General features: G+C 41.3%; 1 protein-coding gene across 4 annotated transcripts in view; it reads right to left on the bottom strand.

Moving 5' to 3' along the window:
• Positions 1-21,345, bottom strand: part of LOC309584716 (transducin-like enhancer protein 4) — a 98,232-nt gene that overhangs the window by 17,595 nt on the left and 59,292 nt on the right. The gene's annotated exons all lie outside the window — the stretch shown is intronic.

Here is a 21,345-nt window from a genome sequence, read left to right as displayed (position 1 = left end):
TGCAGGGAAACGACCAGGCAGTAATGCTGCTTTGTTGGCTGATGCCAATGTTAGAGATGGAAGTCCCAGCACCAGAGCTTGGCCTCAGGCACTGCCCTAGGTTTGGGCTGGGAGTGCTAAACTGCCCAAGATAACAATGTATGCCTAAATCAGAAGCACGAGAGAAAAAAAGAGGAGAGGAGAGGAGAGGAGAGGAGAGGAGAGGAGAGGAGAGGAGAGGAGAGGAGAGGAGAGGAGAGGAGAGGAGAGGAGAGGAGAGGAGAGGAGAGGAGAGGAGAGGAGAGGAGAGGAGAGGAGAGGAGAGGAGAGGAGAGGAGAGGAGAGGAGAGGAGAGGAGAGGAGAGGAGAGGAGAGGAGAGGAGAGGAGAGGAGAGGAGAGGAGAGGAGAGGAGAGGAGAGGAGAGGAGAGGAGAGGAGAGGAGAGGAGAGGAGAGGAGAGGAGAGGAGAGGAGAGGAGAGGAGAGGAGAGGAGAGGAGAGGAGAGGAGAGGAGAGGAGAGGAGAGGAGAGGAGAGGAGAGGAGAGGAGAGGAGAGGAGAGGAGAGGAGAGGAGAGGAGAGGAGAGGAGAGGAATTAGGGTTAAGACTTCTAACATCCTAATGGTGAGATGAAGACTGCTCTTGTCAGTTGCAAATGGCGTGAGGTGGGAGGTGTTCCACCAGAGAGGTGAAAGGCCAGGGCAGAAGAAAAAGAGAGAGTCCAATACAGCCCAAAGACCATGTGCTCAGGGAGGAAACTGCAACCAAGGGCTCCCACAAACCAAGCCTAAGGGCTCTAAGGTAACACCGATATATCTGTTTAAAGAATTAATTAATTTACATACATCTATATGCACAGGTACATTACTTTGATTAAACTCAGGAAGATGGTTTGAAATGCTGTGGGTTGATCTACAGATACCATAATGGAATATTTGCATAGTGACTCTGCCTCCTGAAGTTACCCACACTTACACAGCCTTTTTGTTGCTAGCACTGTTATTATTACTATTATTAAATTACTACTATTGTTATTACTACATCCCAGTATCTGCACAGATGGACATGGATTTTGTTTTTGCTTTAATTTTTCAACACACACTCTTTGCAGCCCTTAGGCAAGCAGATTTTCTTCACCATGCCCTTACCTTTAGGTTTACACAGTGGGTCATGATCACACTGATACAGTCAGGCAGTACAACCCAGAGCCCAGCTCTTCCAAAATGGCTGATTAGGGAGAGGAGGCTAGTAGTCAACATTGATCCCACATTTATCACTCACTGGTCATGGTGGACTTATTTAATATTTTCATGTTCCCCTTTCCCAACTTGTTTCTCTACTTGCCCAAACTAAAAAACTTCTACTCAGCCATACCATGATATTTTTTTTTGTCTTATTCACTGCCTTTTACCTATAGCTGCATTTTCAGATACCAGAAAAAGCCTCAGTAATTGCCAGTGAAAAATGCTACTAACCAGCTACGAAAGATACAGAACAAAGCTGGTTTAAATATCACATGACCCAGTCTGAGCTAACTGCATTGAGTTTAGTAATCCAGCGTGTGATAATTATTCTTAATACAAACTATGATTAAAATGCAAACTTTGAAGTTTTATATAGCATTTTTAACCACTAATTAACTTCACTAATTGCAAAATTAATGAAGTTAATTAGAGGATAAGAGTGCCATAAAAAAACATCAAAGTCTAGATGTGCAGTGCTGCCTGCAAGAGCAATGAGAAGGCCGTAAAAAAGCCCAGAATAAAGAGAATATGTAGGCTCAGCAGTCTTCAAAACCCAAGTGTTCTTGTAAGTGTTACGTCAAGAGAAGTATAGATACGTGTGTATATTATGTATATGTGTGTGTAACTTCATAAAAAATGCCCATGTAACTGTTTACACTTGTGATCTGCTTGCCATTGGTGGTACCACTGGAGTATTTAATCTGAGCTAATTAAAAGCATCAAAGTCTAGATGCTATGAAATGGGTGATAAAACGAAGCAATAAACTACTACGGTTGTACACATTAATTCCAGTTGTATTTCAACATATACTTATCAACTTGCTGGAAAAGCTGAGAGGGCCACACAGCAACAGCTGAAGATACCCAGTAATTTTAATGTCTAATCCTATCAGCATGTGATGATGCTTCTCTGGCCCTTCCTGGTGTACAGGTGCATGTTGATGACAGGAAAAGTAGATGTTTAAAGCAAGCTGAAGGCTGCTGGCTAGTCTTTTGCAGATGGATTTTTGCAATAAATCCTTTAAAATACAGCTTCTCCACTAATCACAGGCTGAAGGACATAACACACGTAAGGCCTAATCACTACTGGCACTGTGAGGGTCAAAGGATGGGGAGAACTAATGCAGCCTTAGGACAAGCAGTGCAGCAGTAGAAGAACACAGCTGAAAGTGAAAAAAGGAAGGCCAGGCTTAGGTTAAAGTATAGCCTAGCACAGGCACATGAAGATAGAGAAATCAAACGTCCCAAGAGTAACAAGCACCCTTTGGTAAGCAAAACAGTTTGAACACAGGACCTGGTTTCAGAAAGGAACAGAAGAAAAAGAAACAGATGGGCAGGAAAAAGAGTTAAACATTTCTGATAGGTTTACAGAAGCCTCAAAATTCACATATTACATTTACGAGGAAGTCTGTTCTCATCCACATTTTGCTACTTGTTAATATTGAATTTAATTGATGGCAAGACAACCTGGGCACTGTCGAACATCCTCCCCCGCTCAATCTACAGAGCACTTCACCTGATCTGTTCTCTCCATTCACCAGCCTGTGATTCTATCTCCTCCCTTGACCAGGCCTCAAAATAAGACTGCATGCTTCAGAACACAGTAGAGTAGGTAATTTGGATGGAGTGAAAAGATTTGCAAGAAGGTGTTAAGGCACAAACTGCAAATGATGTAGAATATACTGTAGGCGAGCACCAGGGCATATGCAGGCTGCAAAGGACTATCGACCCTAATGATCCCAGAAAGGGTAAGGGTTCCAACATCACAAGGTTGGAGATGCTACCAGAGGAAAACATCCTGCTGGCATTTTAGAAACTAAATGTGAAAATCCGAGACAAACCTGCATGTTGGCCATGACAGATTGCAAGCCCCTAACGTTACTTCAGCTAAAATCAGACTCACTTAAATGGAAGAGTCAAAGGTCATCAAGTTACAGAAATTCAGAAGAATTCAGGGTAAATATCTTTGGAAACCTGAGGAACTGAGCAGTGCCAAGGAAATGTGAAACTACAGTCCTCCTCTCCTCAAATATTTATTTGGGGTTCCAGTTACTGATCTTTCATGCTATTTCCTTCAGCAGAGACCTGAAACAGTTTGAGCAGTTCTAACAAAATGCAAACATAGAGAAGAGAGAGTATTAGCAGTTAACTAGGGAGAAAGAGCAAGGGAAAGCATGTAATCACAGAGTAAGAGAAAAAGCTCAACTGGCTGGAGCATTCGAAACTGCAATTCAATTGTGGGCTCACCACCATGAAAGAGAGAGAGCAGAATAGCCACCAGCCTGCATTACATGTTTTGATTCACTGACATGCCATGAGGTAAGGGAAAGCAGCAGCGCTCCATGAGCGTTCTTCAAAAGCCAGTGATGAACATGCATAAAAAATTCCCAACAACCAACATATCTCCAGAATATTAACACTGTGCTTTCACAGCAACTGCATTTAAACAGAATACACAAGGATACTTGGTTAGTTTTCAGAATTCTAAAAAAACACTACAGAGGAAATGTTTTACGATAGCCATTAAGGGCCTGTGTCAGTATGCTTTACACTCTCTTCCTGCAAGAATCAGGAAAGCCCTCTCAAGAATAACTGGGTTTTGCTCAGAGTCCTCTTTTCAGACCAAGCACCATAGTAGAACTGTTATCCTTTCACTTTGCATAGTGATTAAAATGGACTGTAAGGCACAGAGCCAAGTTGAATGCAAACACTTTCCTGCAGCATCTCAAGGCACAAGGGTTATAAAAATCTCTTCAGTACTGGCAACAGAAGTTAGGAGGTAAAAAATATACACATCTACACCCGCTAGATTTTTCCATGTTCAAGCAGCAATGATCAGGCTTTAAGTGTTGCCTTCTCCAGGGATATTTAAGTGGATTCAGTTTTCATGTGACAGGTCTTAACAACTTTCTCCTGGGATTTACATTCCCTATCTATTCTCCATTTTGACCAGAAGGATCTAACCTAGTGCTAATGAGACTTTTTTTTTATTGCTTTAAAACCACAGAGATCACATCTGAAGACAGTCCCACAAGGCGCTCAATTTAGCTGCCTTCCATCAAGTACTGTGCCCCAGTATCCCGCATTTTCAGTTTTGGTTATATCTAACAAAGATTGTATTCATGGCAAAGGCATCAGTTTTGAGTTTTCACATTTCTGCTCCCTTCCAATCTATCCATATGTATCAATCCTCCAGGGAAAAACACTTTCATTTTCTTCCCTTCTGCTTGTTTGTCTCTAAAGGATTTTATAGTTGTTTTGCTGCAGAGATGACCTAGGAGATGATAAGAAGACAAAGCAAATTATTGTTTTAACTGAATAATTCACGAATAGAGCTGATGATCTCTTTCTACATGTTCTGACTAGTTATCTCCCTTCTCCCTATTTTTAATCTTATTTGTTCCTGACTTGATCAGTAGAAAAGTGATGGGAAAAAAAGCAGCTTTCAAAATGCTACCATGATTACAAAAAGCCCCCTAAAATTCAATAGAAACACTCATTCCACATCCTAACTGCTTCTGTCAGCAGAAACACATACACATGTTTTTCTCAGATATTAAGCAAGAGACTAGCAATTTGGTCCTCTCCTCTCCATTAGATTTTGTGTGGCTTCTGAAGACTTGATTTATTTTATGTTTTTTCAGTACCCAACACAATTTAGGAAGCCACAGCCACTGGTAAGTGCCCACTGAAAACAGAATTCATTATCCAACCAAATCCTTAATTGGGCAGGTGAATAAAACATAACTGGGTGCTATTAAATGTTTGCAGATTCCAGGTCATGCTGATTCTGAAACAAAACATTCTCTCAGCCATCTCTTAAAAATATCTTCCGTAAAAAAATCCTTGAGTGCTACTATTCTCCTCTCTGCCCAAATAATATCCTAGCCCATTATATCTGCCTCACTTCATCTACCCTCACTTATTCGTGTTCCCAAGACCCTTGTTCAGAAAATTATCCCATTTCCTATTCAGGAAAGCACTTGAGCAGATGCCAGATTCGAGGCGCACACTTTGATCTTACGGAAGTCACAACCAGAAAAAGAAATCAGAGGAATGTACGTATGTGCTGAACTTTAGATGCCTACTGTGCACTACTCTGAATCTGGACCTCAGCCTGCTGCAAAAATAATGGTCCCCAGTTTCATTCTTCAAATTAAGGACTCTGCTAAGTGGAATGGATGGAGGAGTGGTGGGAACACAGACTCTGCAGTCAGCCTTAAAGCAGTTACATCAGTATATAATAGCACATCATAAGTACAACACCTACTTTGAAGACTGGAAAAATAAAACACATGGTCCTTTCTGCCAGATTTTTAGATGCATTACAACTCCTGAACATCGCAGAGCTTTGCCAAGAGAAGCAGCAGTAGCTTTTACTTCTCTGGGTCTTCCATTATTTATATTAGACAGGTCACGCTGTTAATGTTTTAAATACTAAAAGCACAATCAAATACTGACTTCAGGCTAGCTGGAAATGTTTTGATGTTAGCAATGAGTATCCAATACATTTTTAATTCAGGTTAGAGAAAAGAAACAGCAAAAATCTCTCTCTTGTACTCCCCCTGCACTCTGCCAAGTAGTTAAGTGTGATTAACTTGGCATGCACACATATGACCTTCTATTCTATTCAAATTAGTTATTTTAGGTAATTTCTGAAGATTCTTGTCTCTCATTTAAGTACTTCATAATAAGATTCATCTTTCCACTTGCTTTTAAGGGAAGACTGCAGTAATATCCCTAAAACAGCATTCTGGCAAATGCTCCTAAATTATGTAATTCACTAAGTTCAACTCTACTGTTACAATAATTCTCAAGGAAGACGGATACAATACATTATCATTACAGCTATACAATCCTGAGTTGAATTTTCCTTTGCTGAATTACTGATATGCTAATGCTGAAATTGATCTGTTTTAAAAACCTCATGTGAAAGGTTTTTTAAATACCAGACATGTTCAGGCTCTTTATTTTAAATAGTTTAGAAATGAGCTGGTGGTAACAGGAAACTAAAAAAGTCTTATATTCTCTAATCTAGCATTAAGTACACGCTAAAGAACAACAAGCAAGTTTCCAAGCAATACCTATGGTGTGGATTTAGATGTGCAAAGAAGCTGATATTTCATCAAGGTTCCAGGAAAATATTTTAAAAATTTATTATAAAACAAAATGAAAGATGTTTATTTCCATATGGGATGCCTCTAGAAAAGGTGGCAAGTAACAAGTTTATTAAAATGACAAGTTCAAGGTACTTTTCTTGTTGACTGTAAATAACCTCCCTGTGAGCCAATTAAGAGTGTGGAGATCAAAGGCCCACGAAGCACTATAAAAGCTGGAATTACAGGGTTAAGGGAAAGCCCCCACAGGCTCCTTCAAAATAGGTAGTTTCCTCTAGGCACCTGTTGACTGGGTGAAACAGTGCAGAGAAGCATTTTTTTACTTGCTTTAGAGTGCAGCAAAAACCAACACCCACACTTTTAAGGACACCTAATAGGCAGCTTGATCTTATGCACAGTCAGGAATTATTTTAGTTGAAAAGACTGATCCAGTTGAGAAGGCTAAAAGGGAGCTGGGATTATTGCACAGGATGACTTATAAAATGGGCTTCTCAGTTGGGAAGTTATTAAATTACAACAGTTTGTCAGTGCATTTCTTCTCCTTAATAGCTTGCCAAGATCGTTCCTTTTCAAGGCATTAGTCAGAATAGCTAACAAAGTGTTTCCTAATGCAAGCCTTACGACAATGATGATCTCTGCACACACCATCTTCAAATTTGAAGAGTGAGTGGGGCTTTACATTGAGTACACAAAGCACTGCCAGCATGTCTTTACCCAGAACTTAAGAGGCTGAGTTGTAAGTCACACCACTGCTTACCAACCAGTGCCTGGACTGCTTGAGCTTCCTTGCAATGCTACCTTGCTTACTCTCAGTAATGAGCTAAATAAGTCCTGTTTTAAGACAGAAAGCCTTGAATTTTAAGATAGGTCTTCACTACTGTTTCCTGCTAAGATGGGGACAGATTCTGAACCTGTCCAGTGTGTCCGCTTTTATTCCACTGCCTTTCCCTGCAGCTTATATTATAGGGTTGGAGTGCAGGACAAGCTTTCATTATTTGTTGTGACTGATAAGACCATCAGAATGTTCACTGTGCATAGCCTTTAGTTCACACATTAAAGGCAGATTTTCATTTAAAGACACCTAGAGCACCAGATGGAGCCCCTTACAGTAAGAAAGTGTAACAAGCTCTTTCACAGGCACAATTGTATCCAAAGCTAAATCCTTCTTCCCTGCCTACATGCTCTCCCCATTGGGCACTTTCACTACTGACAAAAATCACATTCCCATATCCACTTCCAGGGCTGCTCCCCCTGCAGCAGCCTTGGAGGAAGGCTGGAAGAGTCCTCCAGCTGTGTGGCAGCCCTTGCTGGGCACCCTGCTAACTGTCAGTGGAGCACTGTGCCCAAAATCCTGACCTGTGCCTGAACAACCTCGCTCCATGTACAGAAAGTGGCCGAGCCTTGCCTGTGTGGCCCTGGGCTAGAAGTAACACAAGGGGGAACAGCTCAGGCACAGTACTGGCATGTCTAGAGTCACGCAGCTGGTGGGTGGTGTGGTCCTGAGATGGGCTAACATTAGCCCTGGGGCTTCAGCACTCTGCTTTGTGGCATCATATATATTTGCTGTGTGACAAACCAGGGTAAGCAACCCTGGGTTGCAATCAGATGCAAGCCCCCTTTGCCATAACCCTCCCAGCAGTGCTGTGGCTTCTGCTGATTGTGCTACATATCACAGAATCACAGAATATGCTGAGTTGGAAGGCACCCACAAGGATCATCAAGTCCAACTTCTGGCCCTGCACAGCACCATCCCCAAGAGTCGCACCATGTGCCTGAGAGCATTGTCCAAATGCTTCTTGAACTCTGTCAGGCTGGTGCTGTGATCACTGCCCTGGGGAGCCTGTTCCAGTGTCTGACCACCCTCTGGGTGAAGAGCCTCTTTCTAATATCCAACCTTAAACTCCCCTCACACAACTTCAGGCCTTTCCCTTGGGCTCTGTCACTGGTCACCACAGAGAAGAGATCAGTGCCTGCCCCTCCTCCTCCCACCACGAGGAAGTTGTAGACTGCAATGAGGTCTCCCCTTGGTCTCCTTCAGGCTGAACAAACAAGTGACCTCAGCCACTCCTCACACGGCTTCCCCTGAAAGGCCCTTCACCATTGCCCTCCTTTGGACACTCCGTAATAATTTAATGTCTTTCTTACATTGTGGCATCCAAAACTGCCCCCAGTGCTAGAGGTGAGGCTGCCCCAGTGCAGAGCAGAGCGGGACAATCCCCTCCCTTACCGAGCTGTCGATGCTGTGCCTGATGCACCCCAGGACAGGGTTGGCCCTCCTGGCTGCCTGAGCATTGCTGACTCAGATTCAGCTTGCCAGGACCCCCAGGTCCCTTTCCATGGCACTGCCTTCCAGCATCTCATTCCCAGTCTGTCTATAAATCCAGGGTTGCCCCGTCCCAGGTGCAGAATCCGGCATTTCCCTTGTTGAACTTCACATGGTTGGTGATTGCCCAGCCCTCTGGTTTGTTGAGGTCTCTCTGCAGGGCCTCCCTGCCCTCGGAGGAGTCAACAGCTCCTCCCAGTTTTGTATCATCTGCAAACATGCTTAGTATCCCTTCCAGTCCTGTGTCCAACAACCCGATGTGGAAGGAGCCACAGAAACACAAGAGCAATGTAATTGAGCCTGAAGGAAGGATGAAAATTCAACTAAAGCTTGTCTTCTGCAAAAACATGCAGAGATTAGACAGTCAACTGAAACTGGAAGTAGCACAAAAGGATTGAGTGGTCAAACTAGAAGCATGCATGTACTTGCCAAGAATGGGACTCAAATCCACTGTGAGGTTTCAAAAGGAAGAATTAGGTACAAATGGATCACAAAGTAACATTGATGCTTGAGCAGAAAACTGAAACCGGGACGTTGCAAAAATGTTTATATTTGGGAAATGTAGGTTTAGTAGTCTGCTCTTTTGTCTGATCACATGAAGTCAATTAAGCTTCTTCATGCCTCAGTACATTATCTATAAAAGCAGGATAATTTCAAAAGTCTAGAGAGCGTTTCTTTCCCTCACAGGGATGTTGTGAGGATTCATGGATTGAAGATTTGGAGGTACTCCAGTACCTCACCAAAATGGATCTATTACATATGCTAGACTGAAATGGAAAAATGAGGGAGGAATAATCAGTATTCCTTATATCAATAAAAACACCACTAGAAGATTAGAGCAAACCAACTATCCTAACAGAGTACCTGTACTAAACTCCAGAAACTATACAAATATATAACCCATTCGTAGTTTGCATAAATCTGTATCACACAGACATGATAAATGTAAAAGAGGAAACATTTCTGCATTGTATGTAAAACTGTCATCAGCCAAACTCATGAGAACCTAAAGCCACTACATCCAAGATGTAACTAAATACTCTGAACGAAGTTCCAGGAAGAAAATGCTACTGGTGGTTAACGCTGTTGTTTTTTGAATTACCCATGGGTAACAGAATTAATCAGGAAATGTGCTATCTGCAAGTTTGTCTTTGAAATTATTTTTTCTCAAATTACCCTTATGTATTTGAGATGTGTACAAAGCCAAGCCTGCAGCTGCCTAGTAAACTCAAACCTGTACTTCAGAATGTGTAACACCTTCTCAAAGACAGACAGATGTCACACAAACCTTCCTGATTTCAGAAATGCAGAAGAGCCAGTCTTCCCATCATCACCCTTTCTACTATAACCCACCAGGTACAGTGTCTTTTATTGCTTTGTGCTATGCAGTGTTTGCACTTAAAGCACTACATAAATATGAAAAACAAACACGGTCTGTGCTTATCTGATTAAAATACAATGTAAATTATATGCAAAATAGGTGCAGTCCATTGGTTCATGGCAAACTGCCAGTAAAGACCTTCTGTGGCTAAAGGATGTGCACCACTGATTTAGGGCTTCAACTGTCTGCTATGCTTTTACTTCTGTCTTATTATTTTACTGTTTCTTGTTACTGAATGTTCTTTCCAATATCCACTCTTATTCCTAACTGGCTTGCTTAGAACTCCAGTTGAGTACTATCTGACACCAGACAGTGCAAAAAAATGTTGCCCCATGATGCATAATCACTTTGTGACTTGATTGAGTCCAATTCAGTCTCAGCCTATGTAGTACACCACTTCTCTCTCTTTCCTTGCTTCATTCAAAACTACTGTTACTTCAATGCAAATTCATTCCAGAGGCACTTTCCTGCTTCCAGGTCTCAGCTCTCTGAAACTCCAGGTAAAGAACAACTTGAGGCCGTTCTTACAGGGTCTGCAAGCAAAGCAAATTAGCCTAATGAGCTAACTCTGTGTAACTAAGTAAAGGGGAAAAGTACTTTTCACATGAAAACACAAACCTATCCAAGCCTGATTAAAAAGTAAGGCAATGCCACAGAACATTCACAAGTTAGTTTTTATGAATTCTCACACAATTTAGGTGATGCAAAACTGGGTTTCCCAAATGCTGTTCAAACACGATTGTAGAATATATTTGTTTTGATTGGTCTTCAAGTCCTTTTCAAAGGTCTTTCAAAAGACTTTTCAAAAAGTCCTCATTTTACCTTCAATCAAGGTTGAAATTTGCTATCATAATACCTGTAGCCCCCTTTAGAATTGTTATGGGTATTTCCCAAAGAGAAAAGAACTGGGGATTCATCATGCACAAACAGGTATGTACAGTAACACCACTCCCTGTATGTTTGCTAGAAATAGCTTGGTATTTCTACCCTTTGTTTTGATGTCTGTAGGATTAATAATAAATTCAGGCCTGATCCCACAGTATTTAACACCTGGGCAAAACACTTCTTGCTAGTGTCGACAGGACTGTAGTTTGACACAACAAATGCTGCGTGTTACAAGAAACTTTAGCAGTGACAGCATTAAAAGGCAATTTTTTCCTTATCTCTTTTTGCGCTTCCCTTCTTTTCTTATCGTGATGAGAGCAGGAACAATATGGCAACTATAACAAAAGGGAATAATGAAAGCACTCACAGATTATTACTCAAAATGGGTTGATAAATGCCAAATTACCTGGCTACTATGGTGTTTGATTTTAGGACAACTTGAAGATCCATGAAGGCAGGTGACAAAAAATACCTGTGTGTCACAACTTTGGTACCCCAAAACCCTGTGGCTACCTCAGATACCATCATGTGCACATGCTACAGCAGAGGCAAGGAATACTTTTGTATGCTTTCAGACAGCAATACTAAACAGTGCTTTTTTCTTTCACTGCAGTGGTGTCTCACCCCTGTGAACTTTATTTGCCATTTTCCAGCTGACCTGCACAATACCCTGAAGCTGATTGCTACAAGGAAACTACAGTCAAAATAACAGATACAAAGCATCTCTCCTGCCAAGTGGCAAGACCTTCCAGATCTTACACTAACTTTCTCCACAACCAGCCAACATATTTCACAACACATTAGATGCATTAAAAGTCCCAAGAAAACAATGCTTAGGAACAAAACTCAAGTGCTGGAGATAGCTAGAGTAAACTTGCAGCTCTTCCAGGGCCAAAACTGCTTTTACAGCAAAGATATCCTAATGTGATGCTATTCTTCTGCCTCTATTCTCTGCCATCTCTCAAAACAGACTTGAAAAGAAGGACAGCTAGAAAACTATGAGTCAGACAGAGGTAAAAGGTTAGTCTCTGGGACCCAGAAACCACAAGGATAGGCATTGCAGACATGTATTTTTAAATGCTTTCTTTCTGTCTCCTTTCTCTCTTCCTGAAGGACTAAATGTAAAATGAAATCATCTTACAGAAGGACAGCCGCTTCCCCCCTGTGCTCAATCATTCCAGTCACACTATGTTGTCCAGTAACCTGCACTGTAATTCCTCATGAATAAAATGCCAACATTATCATCCAGAGCTATGTTGTTGACATGCGTTTTCTATTTCACTAAAAATACCATTAATTTTCTGGCTTCACAACAGCTGAGCTACTCCCAATTTGAATATACAAAAGAGTATTTTGTTTAAACCAAATTAAAAGCGTTCCAGTAAATGACTTCAATTTTGCTGGCTATACTACTTAGTGTATACAGTTCTATTTAAGCCTCTCTTTTCTCATCTCTACCCCTTCTACACCCCTGTCCTTTTCTCTCTGTTCCCCCCCCCCCCCTTCCCTTTATATACTTAATCCTTTCATTTCAGGAACTGTATTTGCCCAGCAAGACATCCACAGTCAGAGAGAGCTTCAAAAATGTAGTGCCAAAGAGTTAAGGCAATGGGGAAATTGCCTCTGCTCTGTTTTTATTCACCTGTTTGCCAAAACATATTTAGCAGTAAGGAAAGAAAGGGAAAGGGGAGGGAAAAACACATAAATGCTGACTACACCTTCTTTTTCCCATCCAGACAAGTGCCGACATTCCCCATTTAAGCTGGAATGAAAACCACCATTTCTGCCAAGCCCTCCTGGCATCTCACCACTTTATTTGTTCCCATTTGTATCTAATGCTTTTGTCAACAGTTCAACAAAAGTCAAAGCAAACAACCCACTACAAACACTGAGGGTAACAGCAACAAGCATGAATCCTTCACAATTATCCAGCCCAGCTGCTCACTGCCTGTCCAGACTGCTTTCATTTACAACAGTGTCAACAAAAGGCTGAAACCCAATAACTAGGTGGGTCAATACTACCACTGTAAAGCCTCCAGAGAAGAAAATGCTGTTCTGCTGCTTAACTGCTTCAGCAAACATGCAGAATAATTCAGTTAGATAGACAAGTGCTTGCCTAATCATTCGTTGTGTGAATTATTCAAGACTTTCCCTTCAAACTACTAAACGATGGCTCTTCAAATATTTCCAAGGAACCAGCAGATGTCCTACAGGAGAAAAGGGAACATTAGGCACATTCTGATGTAAGAGAGGGCAATTGGTAACCTGCGATCTTGAAAAGCATTAATGTTTAGAGGAATAATGCCTTCTTACACCTTGCTTCTGGTATAAAGAGCACACAGCTTTTCACACACAAGTGTTAGGCATGCATCAGTTTACTAGCTGCTTGATCTCTATACAGCATAATCAAAGCTGCTGCCTACAATTTTTCTTCCTTTCTTTCATGCAAATTGTAAAAGAGTTCTCTCCAGACACTACGTAAAGTGTAGGTAAAAATAAGCACAGTAGTTAGTCAGGTGTATGCAGAGAGGAAATATGCATTTATTCCCACATATCTCTTCCTCCACTGCCCCCCATGTTCATTAGACACAACGCAAATGCTCACTCCCCTTCCTCCAGAGGTTTCACATAGGTTCATGTTTACAGCTTCAAAGAGTAGGGCAAAGTAGTCTTACTGCATAGAACCCAATGCTAAGCATTACATGTTTTACTTCAATTGCCTCTCTAGTATGGGAAACAGCTACCTCCAGATGTCTGCTTCCCGGATTTGTTGGCTTTTGTCACAATCACATCATTACATTAACATACTACTTTTAAACTTTTAGCAAACTTTAGGAAAATGGGCAAATTAGTTAACAAATGGTGCTTGTTCTGATTTAATCTCATTATTGGCAAGAACAACCCTGGATATGAACAACTGTTTTTCCTAGGACCAGTTTACATATACATCACAGTGCAGTGTTGGATGGATATGTATCTTGAGCCAGAATACAATATCAAATACACTTATGAATATTTTATTTTTGACATCTACAGTAACAGTTGCACACGCTGAGTAACTAGTATTCCAGAGAGGATTCCTGGCAGTTTTAAGACTTAGAGTAAGAAAAATTCTGTCTGTATGTCAAATTAAAGAACATATTTTTGTTTTTATAATTAGAATCTGCAACATATTTTGTTTGCAAAACACGCGGCTTTGCAGTGATTGCACTGTAGCAATCTCTGGTGTTGTGTGTTGTCAACATGAGAGACTTCTTCTATCAAATAAAGTTTTCTTCCTCTTTCTGTCCAAAACAATCATTAAACACTTGTCTACTAAACAGCAGCAGCTCCGTCACGCTGTGATTGCCACAGCTGTTAGTAACCACTACAGCCCTATACTATTTGGTGGGAAACTTCTGTTACATTTACTATTATAAATCAGGTTATTGCTATTTGCAACACTAAGTTTGTTTACTAGTATTAGCAGGACTGTTACAGTTATCTGCAAGATTTGTAAAATTGTTTAAGGTCCAGGGAGAGCAAAGACACAAAAGAGGTACTGCAGCACAGAAAAGACTTGGTGTCAAAAGAGATGCAGTTTGCACAGATTACCTGGGAAAAACCTCTGATGCTAGATACACTAGAAACAGTCTGATGCTAGATACTCTAGAAAGAACAGGGAAGAGAGATAACATCACAATTTTTGATGGTGTCTTCTCTTCCTCATCCAGCAGAACAGGAAGAAGAGTGGAAAAATGGCACCCCCAGCCTTTGCCACAGCTGAAGATAACATTGTTACCAGAAAATCTTCTCAAAGCAAACCAGAGTTCTACAGGTCTGGTAAATAACTTTATTGCTTTCAAACACCTGCAGGGTGATACAAAGCTTTTAGGCTACCTAGATGGTGAGCACACAGTGCTTTTTCTTAGGCACCAAACTGATCCTGGACAGGTGCCATTATGCTTAAAGTAGGGTGCCTTTGCTACTCTCATGTCAATTATGGATGCTGATGAGGCACTCAAAAAATACTGTACTCCAAGGGAATGGCAGAAAAAGGTTTCTCTAACCCCACAAGGTTTAGTGTAATTGATTCTAAAGGGATTATTTAAAAGTTATCCAGACACTGATTTTTTCTCATAAATTGCAGTATGGGACAGCAAGGCTGATTACAAAATAGTATTTGCAGGTCATGGCAGGAAACCTTTCTCAAAGCAGGTAAAGAAAAGCAAAACATTAATTTCTTCAAGGGCCAAAATAAATTGCAGTTTGGTATTTTTAAAAGAAATGCAGAAGTGGGACAGAAGTATAGCATCAACAGATAGAGCCTCAACAAACATATCAGGGAGAAAGGAGAAATATAAACACACAGGTACAATTACTACAAGCCAGATACAATGATTTCCTAATGCCTGGTGATGTAAGATCACCAGGCAAAGCTTTATGTTATTTAGGTCAGCACTGGCTTTTCAACTCAATGCAACTAGTGATTTCTATAAAGTCTGTCCGCTTTGTTAATATGAAAAAAAGAACAACAGACTCAGAAATATGTTGCTGTAGCTGAAGAGTTTTATGCTGTGTGTGGTGTGTGCCAAACACAAATCACACACCACTGGGGACAACCCTTCTGGGGGTCACTGTAATTGGGAGACACCTCTCTTGGCCTTTTTTCCACACTCCTGCGCTGCACCTCTGCAGAACATGCCTGTCTGACAAAGCAGTACTCCACCAGCAAAATCAGTGTTATTATTTATTTTGATCTGTAAAGATTAATATAGCAAAGAAAATACTATATGCCCTCTTTCAAACAATACAGTGGCTTGAAATATGCCAGCCTCTCTGTATGGAGAATCTATGATAGACAGCTCAACCAGTTAATGAAAAAAGGAACAAACCTTGTTGAATCTTTTCCTTCTCTCATCCCTCCACCCCACTTGCTCATAAGTATGCAGTAAGAACACTCCCACAGCTGCATTCACTGCCTCTTGAGTGGCAGAAACAGGGGTGCAGCTGCGCCTGATAATATTCGTATGCAAACAAGTAGCACTGCTACACCTCACTTAAAAGCTCCTCGGTACTCTTCGGTAACTTTGCAGATCAAAAAGAAGTGATACAGAGCAATCTGCTGTCCTTTTAATGCAATTAGCAGATTAAAGTGGCATTTCACTTCCAATACTTCATTAAAACGCTGATTGCATCCAGCAACTGCTGGTGATAAAACATTCACAGTGTTCCCCCTACAGTCCTCCCTGAGACTTGGAGAGTTGGGGCAAGCCCTGAGTTGGCAGCCAGCAGTCAGAGCCAGCAGCCAGCACAACTTCCAGAGCCAGACACGAAATCTGCACCATGGTGCACTGCAGCAGGGATGAGGGTGGCAGAAGGCAAGGGGAGAGAATACCTGGCACCTGCCAGGGCACTGACAGGTAGTCCATAGGCCCCGTGCTAGAGCTCTCTGTAATTCCTTCAGGAGGCAGTGGAAAATACCATCCCCAGGATTTGAATGTCTTAAGCATAGTTGTGGCTGGGCCTCCTGCTGGGTCAGCTGTCACATTTCTTATTTTTGCTACATGTCTCCATTTTAAAATTGTGCGAGACCTCCTCAAGTTCTGTTTCCACTAGTTTTGTGAGAGCGAAGCATGCAAGTGGTGAAGTCCTGTAGAAACGCTGTGTGGACACAAGAGCTTATTTCAGTTTTCCTCTTAGATTATTTTTTCATGGAAGACTGACAAGCCAAACAATACCTCCTCTTAGGAGAATATTTTTTAAATTTTTTCCCCCCATGCATCCAAAAGCAAGCTAACAGCATCCCAGAAGAAGTGAAATCAAGCTGAATCCTTCAATCCCTTCATTGTGGGAAGTGCTGCTGGGGAAGGACCTGGCTTCACCCCCTCTACCAGGAGCTTGGGGCATCCCTGGGGTCCCCTCCAGCTCTGGCCCTGCTGCTACCAGCCAGCGCAGCCCCACCAGTGCCAAGGAAAGAACAAACTAAAAAAAGATTAATTCACAGATGTTCATGCATTTCACACACAGGGTGCCCTGTGGTCCGTTGCCAGGGCAACAGGAGACCACCAGCGCGCGCTTTATTGGCTTTATGAAGTGCGTCTTGGGGGCTATAGTCCGAGAAATGCTGCATGATAATCTTCAGGCTTTTCAGAAGCCTTGTTTTGTGTTTATCCACATTTAACCCTCTGAGTGTTATTACGAGCATCACTGTGCCTGGCATGCCAAGGAAAGTAGAGACAGGATGCAGGGAGACACACACATGGTCTCCGCTTCCAGCCTAGAAACCCTGGAAGGCACATCCTCAGCACCTGCTCCCACCTGCCCTGCACTGAAGTCGTCACTCACCGCCTGCAGGTAAGCTGGCAAGTAAGCTGTTGTAGCACAGAACTCAGTACAACCATGTCTGGGGACAAAACTGACACCAGAAAGCGCAAATAAAATGAAAGTTTCACACTAGACTAACAGACAAGTGGCAGCAAGCATGTTTTCTCAGTAACTTCCGAAGAAGATTAGAAAGAATCAAAAGCGTCCCGCCAACTTTCTAGACACAGTATGCAAAAAACCACACTTTTATTTGGAACCCAATATGTGACACCAGCAAACCATCCATGCCAAAACCTTTCCCAAAATTTATAAATTCACATAAAGAACCTCCCCATCTCTCCTCACTTCACGCTGGTGTCAGGTGTCTCCTCTGGCTGTCCTCTTACTAGCCAAGGCAGGGTTGCAGATGGGGGGGCAGGAGGGAACAGGGGTTAAAATCACAAATGACACAACACCCCAAGCAGCAGCAGCCGCCGCCACTGACATCAAGCGCTAATCCAGCAGGAGAAGAGAGGGAGAAAGCGAGGGTGGCAGAAGGGATCAGTTAAAGAAACGGCTTGCATTCAGACTTGCAGGGGAAAGAGCATGCAGAGACAATAATTTCCTGGGAAAAGCTAAAGCCTTACGAGAATTTACTCTGCCTTCTTTATTCAGACAATCAACCCTTTTGTGGCAGGGGCTTCCTGACTGACAGGAACCCAAGGCTCTTTAATAGGATTTCCATATTATTTCCAACACCTGCCTATAAGTTATTTGTTTACATTGAAGAAGGCAGGATTCTCAAATCAGACATCTGCTTCTGGTTCAGGCATATTTTAGGAAACCATCTAGAAAGAAGCTTTGTTGCTATGGAGACATTTTTATTTTCTTCCCTTAGTTGGATGAAAAACATTAGCATTTCCAATTTTTTGTTCTTCAAAAGGCCAAATGTCACTTAAGAAAAGACAGAACTTTTCAAATTGCTATGCAGAATAGGCTAATCGAGCTTTAGATATTTAATTAATTATTCAACTCAATTAGAGCTGCACCAAAGAGAGGCAGGAAACAGTGCAACTTTCCTGTGAACTTCCCTCAACGGCCAATTCTTGCTGGCCGGTCTAATTGCTTCTTCCCTCAAAGCACAGCTAAAACTTTGTAATTCATGTTGCACTCAACAATCTTGCATAACAACTTGCGAATCAGTCAGACTACTCATTTCCCTCAACTTTTTCTAAAATCAACCTAATCATCTCAGACTAGGAATGTGCTTCTTTCCCAGTGCCAGAAAAGAGGTAGGAAGAGCAATACAAATATTAATACACTACTAGCATTCACCCCTATGACAGAAACTTCCAGCACAAATCATACATGTCGCTGAATCCAGAAGGTACACTCCTTCCCTCCCTTTAGCAGATAATCTGCATGCCCAAGGAATCCACTGATTCATCTAAAAATAAGGGATGTTTGAAGTTACTTTGGACCTAAGAGTTTAAAAGACAAAATCAAAATGTTAAGTGCTAAAAAAAAAAAAAAAAAAAAAAAAAGAGAGAAAAAAAATCACAGTGCCAACAGAAATCTGTAAGACAAAAACCTAGCCTGTGTCCCGCTTTGACAAAAATTGAGATGCGCTGTTTATTTTCCCCCATGACATCGACAAACATCTATGTAACTTGACCAGCGAATGTGTTCCTCATTCCAACTCATCCGCTACGAGTAAACTAGTGTCAAGTCATGAATTCCAGCATCCAAAGTATGATTTTAATTGCATGTTTACAACACGGAGAACTTCAAGAGACAGAATAAACAAATTAATTTCCTCCCTTTACTTCTTTTCCCCCAGCTATTATATTGTCAAAGCCTTTGCGCTGGAGACCTTTCCACCCACCTCCTCATCCCAGCAAACTTCCTCTTCCTACTCTATGATGTGAAATCATAACCTTGTGTTATCAACATCACAGTCTGTTGCCATGGAAATAATTAGACATGACTGCTCAGGTTAGAAATTACAGCCCATGTATGTATTTGCCTTCTGGGTGAAGAGAGCACCTGCAGAGAGAATATTTGAGTTACCCTGTATCACCAAGTGGCAATATAAAAGTTTGACAGTGGGATGCACTATGGGAATTTGACCAAACGTGTGCACACCACTGAGTAAGAGTCACCCTGTGGTAACGTGCAGAAAGATGTAAGACAAGAGGACACTGTGCCATTAATAGACGGAAGTAGGTACAAGGCTATTGGGTAAAAGAGGTGAAGCCATCAAAACTAGAAGAAGCAGCTAATTCTTTGATACCAAATTATATGCTGTTACTTTCATATGAATATGAATACTCTACACTAAATTAAGCTTCCCAGATGACCTCATGAAAAAGACTAAAGACGTGACACTGCATGAATGAAAGACATTTAAGACTCAGTTGGGGTGGAGGGGAGAAAAGAAGAAGAAAACGCAGCAGGGAGATATATACCTGAGGTTCAATTTCATGTTCCAGAACTCTGTTAAAAACCACAGGGCTTGAATGACATACTACAAGTTTAGCCATGAAAAGGTTATTAAGAAAAAAAAGCAGTGCCAAAAAATCAGCTCCATAAGATAGACTGAGACAACAAACAGGACCCTGCTAATTAATATTTGTTCTGCTTCAGCAGACAGTTACTGGACGAGACTGCAACAAACAAGCATGTCTCACTCAATCACATCATTAATCCACTCACGTTCACCACCTGAGGACCAGCTATGCCCCACAGATATTTATTCATCTGTTCCACAAACAAACAATTACAACACATTTTCTGGAATTAGGGCACCTGTTACATTCGGCACAGCTTACACGCCCAGAGGCAGATATCAATTAATACTGAAAAAATTACTGTATCAGAAGCCAACAGAAGTTACTCATTATTATTTGGTAATGCTACCCCCAAAACACCCACGAAGATCAAAATCACAACTCTTGCAGAGCAGTGTAGTTCAAATACGATCTGTTTAAAACTACCACTTCATCATAACAGAAAGTAAAATATATGCAATGCTTCATTCCTGAATGGCAAAAGGTACTAACAGAATGACATGAGTCTGAAATGTCTGGATTCTAACAAGCCTGTGAAGTGCTTTTTAGCTGAAGGTGATTAATTGGCCAAATAACAAAATGATCAGGAAATAAATTCTGCACGTTTCTTTAAGTTTGTAACAGGTAACTAAATTTTTTTGGCTTGTTTAATACACACTGAATGCAGAGACATTTGGCAAGACACTCATGACACTAGAGGAAGTCACATTTAAAAGAAACCTGATGAGTAGAACAAAGTCCACAGAATACCTCACAGCAATTTATGTGGTGTTCCTCTACCAGCAGAAGAACAAAGTCAGCAACATAATTACTTTTGGTAATATCCAGAAGTCTTACATTGTATGTTGGGGATTTTTATTTTAAACTATCTTGTACTTTGCAGAAGTATATTCACACAACTCCTCCAAGCATCACAGATTCAGGAGTAAGCAGCTTACTCTTACTTACAACTAAATGAAAAGAGGCCTAAACACTTAATAGTGGCTAACAGCTTGAGAAGCACTGGAGCACCTGCTACCACAAATGTAAATGGAATGTGGGAATTGCATCCATTCACTTTCCCTGTATCGCCCACGTGTAATTATTAGCTTTCACACAGATTAAGGCAAAAGTAATTTTATTTCTAAATTCAACTCAATTTGCCCTGACAGACTTCTCCCAATTCAACAGCATGTTGGCCAGAAATCCACCTCAAAGCGGCATTTGATGCATTATTTCAGATCTTTTCTTCTAAAACTCTTTTTTTCCCCCAGAAGAATCTCAAACCAGCTGTTTTATTCCTGTCACAAGACTGCAATTTTCAATTATTGGCACTTGTTGCTGCTGAAAGAGTAGCCCCCAAGACCAAAATGAAAAAAGTTTTCATCATCTTGGCAAGTCTTACTACAGGTATAGTCTGCCCCAAATAATTTAAAAATCAGATGAAAAAAAAAAAGCCTAACAACCAAAAAACAACATAAGCAAACAAACAAACCCCAAAAGAAAAGCAATGCACAACAGGCACATAAAGAACAAGAGATCTGTATTAGAAGTGATAAAAAGTTAACACATGTTGGATCCTGT

Source organism: Coloeus monedula, assembly GCF_965178545.1.
Source record: "Coloeus monedula genome assembly, chromosome: Z".
Taxonomy (NCBI): domain Eukaryota; kingdom Metazoa; phylum Chordata; class Aves; order Passeriformes; family Corvidae; genus Coloeus; species Coloeus monedula.
The sequence above is the reverse complement of the archived record's forward strand: the minus strand, read 5'-3'. Positions and strand labels throughout refer to the sequence as shown.